This window comes from Vicugna pacos, chromosome X (assembly GCF_048564905.1).
Source record: "Vicugna pacos chromosome X, VicPac4, whole genome shotgun sequence".
Taxonomy (NCBI): domain Eukaryota; kingdom Metazoa; phylum Chordata; class Mammalia; order Artiodactyla; family Camelidae; genus Vicugna; species Vicugna pacos.
In genome coordinates, this window is record NC_133023.1 from 50085554 (window position 1) to 50095826 (window position 10273).

Genomic DNA, 10273 nt, shown 5'->3' on the forward strand with positions numbered 1-10273 from the left:
ATGAGACCTAATGAAACTACAAACTTCTGCACAGCAAAGGAAACCATAAATAAAACAAAAAGACAACCTGCGGAATGGGAAAAACTTTTTGCAAATGAAACTGACAAAGGCCTGATCTCCAGAATATATAAGCAGCTAATATGACTCAACAAGAAAAAAGTAAACAACCCAATCCAAAAATGGGCAGAAGATCTAAACAAGCAATTCTCCAAGGAAGACATACAAATGATCAATAGACACATGAAAAAATGCTCAATATCACTAATTATCAGAGAAATGCAAATCAAAACTACAATGAGTTATCACCTCACAGCAGTCAGAATGGCCATCATTCAAAAGTCCACAAATTACAAATGCTGGGGAGGTTGTGGAGAATAGGGAACCCTCCTACACTGCTGGTCGGAATGCAGTTTGGTGCAGCCACTGTGGAAAACAGTGTGGAGATTCCTCAAAAGAGTAGGAATAGACTTACCATATGACCCAGAAATCCCACTCCTGGGCATATATCCAGAAGGAACCCTACTTCAGGATGGCAGTTTCACCCCAATGTTCATAGCAGCATTATTTACTATAGCCAAGACATGGAGACAGCCTAAATGTCCATCAACAGATGACTGGATAAAGAAGAAGTGGTATATTTATACAATTGAATACTACTCAGACATAACAACCGACAACATAACGCCATTTGCATTAACATGGATGCTCCTGGAGAATGTCATTCTAAATGTAGTAAGCCAGAAAGAGAAAGAAAAATACCATATGTGATCGCTCATATGTGGAATCTAAAAAAGAAACAAACAAACAAAGAAACAGAAAAAACAAATAAAGCATTAAGATAAAACAGAAATAGACTCATAGATGAAGAATACAAACTTGTGGTTGCCAAGTGTTTTGGTGGTGGGCCGAGATAGGTTGTGATTTTAAAATTGTAGACTAGATAAACCAGATTATACTGTATAGCACAAGGAAATATATACAAGATCTTAAAGTAACTCACAGAGATAAAATTGTGACAATGAGTATATATATGTTCATATAAAATTTAAAAATTGTGCTTTACCCTGGACTTTGACAGGACTATATAAATAGATTATAAATAAATAAAAAAATATTTTAAAAAAGGAGAAGAAAAAGAAAAGGAGATTGAAAGTGTATTTGATTAAATCATGACGGAGAACTTCTCAAACATAAGGAAGGAATCAGATACTAAGTTCAGGAGCACAGAAGGCCCCAAACACGAAGAACTCAAATAGACTCACACCAAGACATATTATAATCAAAATGGCCAAGTTTAAAGATAAAGAAAAGTCTCTAAAGCGTCATGGGAAAATCAGAGTTGGTTACAAGGGTCCCCCCATAAGGCTTTCAGCTGATTTCTCTACACAAACACTGCTGGCCATAAGGGAGTGATAAGATATATTCAAAGTCCTGAATGAGAAAAAACTACAACCTAGGATACTTTATCCAGCAAGGCTATTCTTTAGAATAGAGGGAAAAATAAAGAATTTCACAGGCAAGCAAAATCTAAGAGAATTAAACATACTAAACCTATACTAAAAGAAATGCATAAAGGTCTACTCTAAATAGAAAAGAAGCAGGATGGTACAGAAAGGAGAAAACTATAACTGAAAAGGTGAGCAGTACAATAAATTACAACCAAATAAACATAAAATTGTAAAAGAGGACATCTAAATAATTATGGGTGGGAAAGGGGTATAAGAAAATACAGTTTTTGTTTTCTTTTTTCCTTTTCTGTTTCTCAGTCGGATGGGTCTGAGCTTATATTACTATCTGTTTAAAACAAACAGGCATAGTAAGGGATTAATATGCATACAAAATAGGCTAACCACAAGCAAAAAACTTACAATAGAGTTCCAAAAACTAAAAAGAAACCAAGATTATATAAAGGAAAATTATCAAACCACAAAAAGAAAAAGAAAGGAGCAAAGAGGAAATACCAAATCAATTACAAATCTAAGTTCAAGGTGGCAATAAACACACATCCACCAATAATTAACATAAATGTTAATGGACGGAATTCTCCAATCAAAAGACACAGAGTGGCATAATGGACAATAAAACAAGAACCTAGAATATGCTGCATACAAGAGACTCACTTTAGGGAGCACACAAATAGATTGAATGTGAGAGAATGAAAAAAGATATTTCATGCAAATAGAAATGACAGAAAAGTAGTAGTAGCAATAGTATTTCAGACAAAATAGACTTTAAAACAAAGGCCATAATAAAGATTAGGAAGGACACTATATAATGATTAAAGGAGCAATACAAGATAAGAAAATTACTCTTCTTAACATATATACACCCAATATAGGAGCACTTAAATACATAAAGCAAATACTAACAGGCATAAAGGAAGAAATTTATTGGAACATAATTATAGTAGGAGACTTTGACACCCCATTAACATCATTGAACAGATCTTCCAGACAGAAAATTAATAAGACAATAGAGAAACTAAATGACACAATAGAACAATTGGAGTTGGTTGATATTTTCAGAATATTACATCCCTAAAAAATAGATATACATTCTTTTAAAGTGCATATGGAACATTTTCTAAGATAGATTATGTACTCAGGCACAAAAGAAGCCTCAACAAATTTAAGATAGGAATTATTTCAAGCATATTTTCTGAGCAGAATTTCTTGAAACTAGAAATCAACCACAGAAATCAAAGGAGAAAAAAACAACAGCATGGAGATTAAACAACACCCTACTGAAAAACCAATGGATCAATGAGGAAATCAAAGAAGAAATTAAAAAATACTTTGAGACAAATAACAATGAAAACACAGCCACAGAAAATCTATGGGATGCAGTCAAAGCAGTCCTAAGAGGGAAGTTCATAGCAATACAGGCATTCCTCTAAAAAGAACAATCTCAAATAAACTATCTAACCTGCTAGCTAAAAGAATTAGAAAAAGAAGAGCAAACAAAACCTAAAGTCAGCAGAAGGAAAGAAATAATAAATATTAAGGAGGAAATAAATAAAATCAAAATTAAAAATATAATAGAAAAATCAATCAAAGAATTTGCTTTTTGAAAGAGTAAACGAAATTGACAAACTTCTGGCCAGCCTGATAAATAAGAAAAAAGCGAGAACACAAATAAACAAAATAAAAAAGGAAAATGGAGAAATTACAAACAATACCACAGAAATACAAAATGTCATAAGAGAATACTATAAACAACTATATTGGAACAAACTGGATAACCTAGAAGAAATGGACAAATTTCTGGAAACATACAGTCCACCAAGACTGAATCAAGAAAAAACTGACCACTTGAACAGACTGATCACTAGATATGAAATCGAATTAGCAATAAAAATACCTCCCTAAAGACAAAAGTCCAGGACTGGACGGCTTCACTGTGGAATTCTTCCAAACATACAAAGAAGAACCCATACCACTCCTTCTCAAACTCTTCCAAAAGACTGAAAAGGAGGCAATACTCCCAAACTCATTCTATGACTCTACCATCACCCTGATACCAAAACCAGGCAAAGGAACTACCAAAAATGAAAATTACAGGCCAATATCACTGATGAACATAGATGCAAAAATCCTTACCAAAATATTAGCAAACATAATCCAACAGCACATAAAAAAGCTCATACACCATTATTAAGTTGGATTCATCCCAGGAAAAGAAGGATGGTTCAACATACACAAATCAATCAATATAATACATCATATCTACAAGAGAAAGGACATAAACCATATGATCATCTCAATAGATGCAGAAAAAGCTTTTGATAAAATTCAACACCCATTTATGATAAAAAACCCTCACCAAGGTGGGTATAGAAGGAACATATCTCAACATAATAAAAGCTATTTATGGCAAAACTACATCCAGTATAGTTCTCAATGATGAAAAACAAAACCTTCCCACTAAAATCTGGGACAAGACCAGGTTGTCCATTATCACCACTCCTGTTCAACATAGTCTTGGATTCCTAGCTACAACAATCAAGAAAGAAAAAGAAAAGAGATTCAAATCAGAAAAAAAGATGTAAAATTGTCACTACATGCAGACAACATGGTACTATATAGAAAACCCTAAAAGCTCAACACAAAAAATACTAGAGCTAATAACAGAATTCAGCAATTTAGCAGGATAGAAGATTAATGTACAAAAGTCATTAGCATTTCTTTACACTAATAATGAATCAACAGGAAAAGAAAGTAAAGAAACAATCCCTTTTAAAATTGCACCACAAACATAAACTATTTAGGAATAAATCTGACCAAGGAGGTGAAAAACTCATATATGGAGAACTACAAAACATTGATTAAGGAAATTAAAGAAGACAAATAAATGGAAAGTTATCCCATAATCTTGGATTAGAATAATCAATATAATTAAAACGGCCAAACAGCCCAAGGCAATCTACAGATTTAATGGGATCACTATCAAATTATCCAGGATATTTTTTGACAGAACTGAAACAAATGATCCTAAGATTTGTATGGACTCATAAAGACCCAGAATTTCCAAAGCAATATTTAAGAAAAAGAATGGAGCTGGAGGAATAATTCTCCCAGATTTCAGACAATATCACAGAGATACAGTAATCAAAACAGTGAGGTATTGGCATAAAATAGACATATGGATCAAAGGAAAAGAATAGTGAGCCCAGAAATAAATCCACAGACCTATGGCCAATTAATCTTTGACAAAGGAGTCAAGAATATACAATAGAATAAAGACAGTCCCTTCAGCACGTGGTGTTGGGAAAACTGGATAGCAGCATGTAAATCAATGAAGTTAGAACACTCCCTCACTCCATATGGAAAAATAATCTCAAAATGCCTTAAAAAACTTAAATATAAGATAAGATATAATAAATCTCCTAGAAGAAAACATAGGCAATACATTCTCTGACATTAAACTTAGCAACATTCTCCTACAGCAGTCTACCCAGAAAATGGAAATAAGAGCAAAAATAAACAAATGGGGCCTAATTAAACTCATAAGCTTTTTCACAACAAAGGAAACCATAAGCAAAACAAAATGACAGTCTATGGAATGGGAGAAAATATTTGCAAATGATGCAACTGACAATGGCTGAATTTCCAGGGTATCTATCAGCTCATACAATTTAACAACAACAACAACAACAACAACAACAACAACAACAACAACAACAACCCAATACAAAAATGGGCAAAATACCTAAACAAGCATTTTTTCAGTGAGGACATATGTATGGCCCATAGACATATGAAAAAAATGCTCAATATCACTAGTTATCAGAGAAATGCAAATCAAAACTACGGTGAGGTATCACCTCACACCAGTCAGAATGGCCATTATTCAAAAGTCCACAAACAATAAATGCTGGAAAGGGTGTGGAGAAAAGTGAAATCTCCTACACTTTTGGTGGGAGTGTAGTTTGGTGCAGCCATTATGGAAAACAGTATAGAGATTCCTCAAAACCTAATAATAGGCTTACAATATGATACAGCAATCCCACTTCCAGGTATATATCTGGAGAGAACTTTAATGAGAAAAGATACATGTACCCTAATGTTCACAGCAGGACTATATACAGTAACCAAGATATGGAAGCAACCTAAATGTCCATGATTGGATAAAAAAGTTGTGGTATATTTATACAATGGAATACTATTCAGCCAAAAATAAAAATAAAATAATGCCATTTGAAGGAACATGGATGGACCTAGAGGTCATCATTCTAAGTGAAGTAAGCTAGAAAGGGAAAGAAAAATACCATATGATCTCACTCATATGTGGAATGTAAAAAAAATAAACACATACTATGAACTCATCTACAAAACCAAAAGACTCACAGACTTAGTAAGCAATCTTACGGCCACTGGGGAAAATGGGTTGGAAGGGATAAATTTGGGAGTTTGATATTTACAAATGTTAGCCCTTATATATAAAAATATATTTTAAAAAAGTTTCTTTTGTATACCACAGGGAACTATGTTCAATATCTTATAATTTTAATGGAAAAATGTGAAAACAAATTCTTGTATTTATATGCATAACTGGGACATTGTGCTATACCCCAGAGATTGACACATTGTAATTGACTGTACTTCAATAAAAAAATAAACTGAAATAAAATTCATGTGGAACTACGAAAGACCCTGAATTCCCAAAGCAATCTTGGGGAAAAAAAACAAAGCTGAAGTTATAACCATCCAAAGATTTCAGACCTTACCACAAAGCTACAGTCATCAAAACAGTGTGGAATTGGGAGAAAAATGGATGCATAAATCAATGGAAAAGAATAGAGAGCCCAGAAATAAACTCAGGCAAGTATGGTCATTTAATTTGCAAGGAAGCAAAGGAGGCCAAAACAGTGGTGCAGGAAATACAGGAGAGCTACATATAAAAAAATGAGATTAGAACTTTCCCCCACACCATATAAAAAATAAACTCAAAATGCTTTAAGTCTCTAAATGTAGGACTTAAAACCTGTAAGACTCTTAGGAGAGAACATAGGGAGAACACTCATTTACATAAATTGTAGCAGCATATTCTTGGATCAGCTTCCTCAGGCAAAAGAAATAAAAGTAAAAATAAACAAATGGGACCTGATTAAACTTAAAAGATTTTTTTTTTCACAGCAAAGAAAACCATCGGGAAAATGAAAAAAAAAAAACTATGGAATAGGAGAAAATATTTGCAAATGATGTGACTGACAAGGTGTTAACATCCGAAATAAACAATCAGCTCACACAACTCAATATTAAAAAAAATAATAATAATGCAATCAAAAATGGGCAGAAGACCTGAATAGACATTTTCCCAAAGAAGATATATAGATGACTAATAGTTGTATGAAAAGTTGCTCAACATCGCTAAATATTAGAGAAATGCAAATCAAAACAACACTGTAATATCACTTCACATCTGACAGAATGGCTATCATCAAAACGCCTACAAATAACAAATGTTGAAGAAGATGCAGACAAAAGGGACCTCTTTGTACATTGTTGGTGAGAATGTAAAATGGTGCAGCCATTATGGAAAACAGTATGGGGGTTCCTCAAAAATACTGAAAATAGAACTTCCACATGATCCAACAATTCCACTCCTGTGTATATATCCAGAAAAAAAATGACAACACTAATTTGAAAATTTACATGCACCCCGATGTTCATAACAGCACTATTTACAATAACCAAGCATAAGTAAAGATATACTGTATAACATAGGGAATTATATCCATGATCTTGTAATAACCTATAATGGAGTATAATCTGCAAAAACACTGAATCACTATGCTGTACACCTGAAACTAACATAATATTGCAAATCGACTGTACTTTAATTAAAAAAATAATTCTAAGAAAGGTCTGCCTGGAGTAATACTGAGTTTCCCATCATCAGATTCATTCCATCAGTGGCTTGATGGCAATATGGCAAGGCTTTTTTGGAAAGTAAAGATAAGACAAAGGCTTGGTCTAGATGCCTTTTACTTCTATCCTAGTCCTGAGGTTCAAGTTCTGTGTAAATGCTACTGCTTCTACTCATCTTACTAGAGACACTCAAGCCAGGTTTGTGGGTAGGAGAAGTCTTGTGGAGCAATGGGGCCTGAGATTCTGCATTTCTATCAAATCCCAAGTAAGTTCAATGCTATTTATTGATTTAGTACCACACTTTGTGTAGCAAGTTTTCAGCATGCATTCTCAACTGGGATTATATAACCATCAAACAGGTGAAAATAGGTTTTTGGGAAGATAGGGGAGACTTTAGCTATTACACTGACTTGTGACTCTCTAAATGATTGTAGTATATAGATATACAGTAAAACTGTGTTATTAAAATTTTATAGATGGGGTGATTTCATGAAAAATGTTTGAAAATATTTCTTGATGGGGGAGAAATAATACAAAAAATGTTGAGAAACACTAAATTGGAAGGTCTAGAACAATGGATTTTAACTTTGACTTTGCATTGGAATCACCTGGGGAGTTTTACATATTTTGGATACATGGACTACACTTCTAGAGATTCCTGTTTAATTGGGCTGGAGCATCACCTAGACATTGGTTTTTGTTAAGGCTTCCTAGATGATTCTAATCTATAACTAAGATTGAGAACTATTGGCCTAGAGAGAAAACAAGAGGATAAGGTGCAGAGATGAAAGGAAAAGTATGGAAGGCATGGGGATGGGGTGAATTACTGGAGAAATGAAAGACACTTCAGTATCTTTGGTATATTCAGCAGGCATTTAAGTCTAAGAGCCCTGGGAAGCTGTCAAAATCTCTCTGTCTTGTTATTGGCAAAGAAAATATCAAAACAATGAGCAAAGAGAGGAAGAGGGCAAGAAATTTGGGTGGCAGTTGAAAGGGTGAAGTCTGTAATTAAATGATACAAAAGGGGGGACATTCTATAAGAAAAAATGTTCCAATCTTTTCAACAAGTCAGTGACATAATTAAAAAAGGACAGTGGGAATTAAGAGATTCTTAAGAGATTGAAAACCAAATACAATGTGTGGACTTTAATTAAACCATGGTTTAAGTAGACATTTGGAAGAACAATTTGGGAAATATTAATATGGACTGTGTAATGAATATTAAGGAGTCATGCTTAACTTTTCTAGGTGTATAATATTGTGCAGTTGTAGGAAACTATTCTAATTTTGTCAAGATGCATACCAAAAGGAGTGAAATGTCAGTATGCCTATAATTTATTTAAAAATACTTCACAAAGAAAAATGAAGCAAATGTGGAAATATATTAATAACTGCTAAATGTAGGTGATGGGTATATGGGATTTATTACACTATTTTTTTCTATTTTTAATGAAAAGAATATTACAAAACATTTTTTCAAAGATTGTGGTCTTTCAATCCAGCTGCCCTAATTAAAAGAGAAGCTCTGCCAATTTCTTAGTTTCGCTTTGACCTTGGCTGAGTCACTTCACTTCTCTGTGCCTCATTTTTTTTTTAATTTGTCAAATGGAGATTATTTGAGGGGGATTAAGGGGTTGCTGCATAAGTTCTCAGAGGGGTGTCTAGTACATAAGAAATACTGAGTAAAGCTCAGTGTCAGGTCTTCTTACTCAACAGAATGGAGAACTCATGTTGGATAACTTAGAATAACAAATTCAAGGGGACTCGGGAATTTGCCCCAATACCAGCTTACAGGTATAAGCTAAGTGCAACTCATGGGATGAGACAAAACATTTAATCAAAGCTGTGTTTACTGTATGCTGGGTCCTGGAAAGAACGCAGGGCTGAAAAAAACTCAGGCTTCTGCTCTCCTGCGGCTCTCAGTCAGGCCGCCAGAGACAGATGTCAGGAAAAGAGCACCTTACTGTGATAAATGGCATGTGATTCAGGGGTAGTATGAGATGAAACTGCAAAAATAAGCCGGGATCACATTCTAGAGGGAAGATTTATATGTAATGTTAAGACTTAAATGACCACTCTTTTGAGAATCAAATTCCCAGTTCAGAAGCACGATAAACCATTCTTCCTGTGTCTCTCTCACCCTGGTGAATGCTTTTGAAATCTGCAGAAGCAACTTTGAGTTCCTAGAAGCATGGCTTCAGCATGCACGGGGTGATATCTGTTTGTAATCTATCTGCTACTACCATAATTTCAGTCAGTCCAGGGCTTGTATTGTGAGCTCAAATTCAGTCAAGTTCTTAAAGATGAGTCAGATTCCTCAAAAGGAACCCATGTTTGTTTGTTTGTTTGTTTTTGTTTTTAAGTTACAGTGGAAAGAAATTTTCTGATTCAGGACAATAATTCCTCCTTAATGCAGTTATCTTCTACAGTTTGGGGAATAGGTTGGTGGGAGAGATTCCACCACAAGTTAAGTGATTTGCTTCAGATCACATAGGTAGGCAACAGTTAGGATAACAGATTTATAGGCACTTAGATTTGGAGGTGACCTCAAAGATCTGTTGGTTCAATCCCCACCATCACACCCACCTAAGAGCTGAATCTCTTCTACTGCAACCCTTATGGCTATTTCTCAGTCCTTGCTGCATACTTCCAGTGACAGGGAGCTTGCTCCTTTCTGAGACAGTCCATCTCATCTCTGAACAACTCTACCATTAACCATTTGTTTCTTCTGTTAAGCTGAAATTTATCTCCTTGTGGCTTTCATCCACAAGCCCTAATTTTATCACCTGACACCACCTAGAACCCATCTGCTCCCTTCTCCCATGGCAGCCTTTTAAAGATCTAAAGGTAGAGAACATGTCTCCCTAATCCATTGTCCATACTTCAGTTCCTTCAAAAGTTCT